The sequence below is a fragment of the Galeopterus variegatus genome, unplaced genomic scaffold (genome assembly GCF_000696425.1).
Source record: "Galeopterus variegatus unplaced genomic scaffold, G_variegatus-3.0.2 Scaffold75519, whole genome shotgun sequence".
Classification (NCBI taxonomy): domain Eukaryota; kingdom Metazoa; phylum Chordata; class Mammalia; order Dermoptera; family Cynocephalidae; genus Galeopterus; species Galeopterus variegatus.
Window position 1 is genome coordinate 1 of NW_007801630.1, and position 1,177 is coordinate 1,177.

Here is a 1,177-nt window from a genome sequence, read left to right on the forward strand (position 1 = left end):
CAGAGGCTGGAAGTTCAGCACCTTGGAGAGGGGACAGTCCTGTGCTCATGGAGTCCCGGGTGAGGTCACCCACTCCTGCATTCTCAACACCTGGGGGAGCTTTTAGGAATTTGCCAGAAGGCACTCACAGGGGGGACAGGCAGTATTTGAACCCTGAATCCTGAGCAGAGTCAGGGCACAGTCTGTCACCTGGGCCACTGGACCCTGACCACACTCCAACCTTCCCCCTCTGGGGCCACCTCCAGTACCCACCCTAGCATACCTGGATGGAACCTGACCTAACCGAGTGACTGGCACAAATTCTGAAAACATTTTGGGGCAGCCCAGAAGAAACCGAAGCCCTTCGGTGGCCCCCCCTCGATCTTGTCAACTGCATGGCCCTGGCTCCAGGGCTCTGCTATCAGTGGCCTTGTGAGGGCTTGAAGAAGAAATGGCTAAGTCAGCTTCCCAGGACAGGAGTGGGTCCCGTTGACAACTGCTAGGTCCTCCATGCCACAGAGGTCAAGGGGCTGGTTCAGGTTATACAGAGAGGGCCCAGCCCATCTAGCCACAGCCACATAGCAGACACTGGGAGGCCACATATCAGGGCCCATGCAGAACCTCACACCCAGGAGCACCCAGTCAAGGTCAGGGATGTGATTCCAGACTTTGTTATAAATACATGTGTTTGGTGAATGAGGGGGCGACAGAAGGCAGAGATGGCGCTGTACACAGCTGGTATAGGCTTGGAGGCTGAAAGCCACACAGAAAGACACACACACAGACAGACAGTCCGCCCAGCAGGGCAGGCCGGGCAGCATTCTGGGCCTGTAACACTTGGTCGGTGGGCGAGAGCCGGCAGGAGGTCTGGTCCGGGGCTGGTGGGGCCCAGGCACGCCGGAGGCTCTTTGGCCCGAGGTCCTGGGTGGTGTCGGCAGCGGCACCTGGACTCAGCTCACATCATTCAGGGCCTGTGGGACATAGAACCAGTCAGGAGGGTGGCCTGGGTACCGGGGGCTGGGCCATCCTGGGGGTGGGCCAAGGCTGCTGGTCGGGCGCTCACCCTGCGCGCGAACTCGGGCAGCACGAAGGCGGCGCGGTGCACGTCCGAGTTGTAGTATCGCAGATGCATCTGCTCCACCTGCTTCTGTGCCAGCTGCCGCACGGGCTCCCGGAAGTGGGTGCTCTGGGGAGGAGG

The 1,177-nt window shown here is 60.5% G+C and overlaps 1 long non-coding RNA gene across 1 annotated transcript; it reads right to left on the reverse strand.

The window, feature by feature from the left end:
- Positions 1 to 634: 634 nt before the first annotated feature.
- On the reverse strand, positions 635 to 1,165 carry LOC103584657. Its single transcript, XR_550006.1, has 2 exons — positions 1,043 to 1,165; positions 635 to 950 (listed from the first exon to the last, which is right to left on the reverse strand). It is a non-coding gene; the product is annotated as an uncharacterized LOC103584657 (long non-coding RNA).
- Between the last annotated feature and the right edge of the window lie 12 nt (positions 1,166 to 1,177).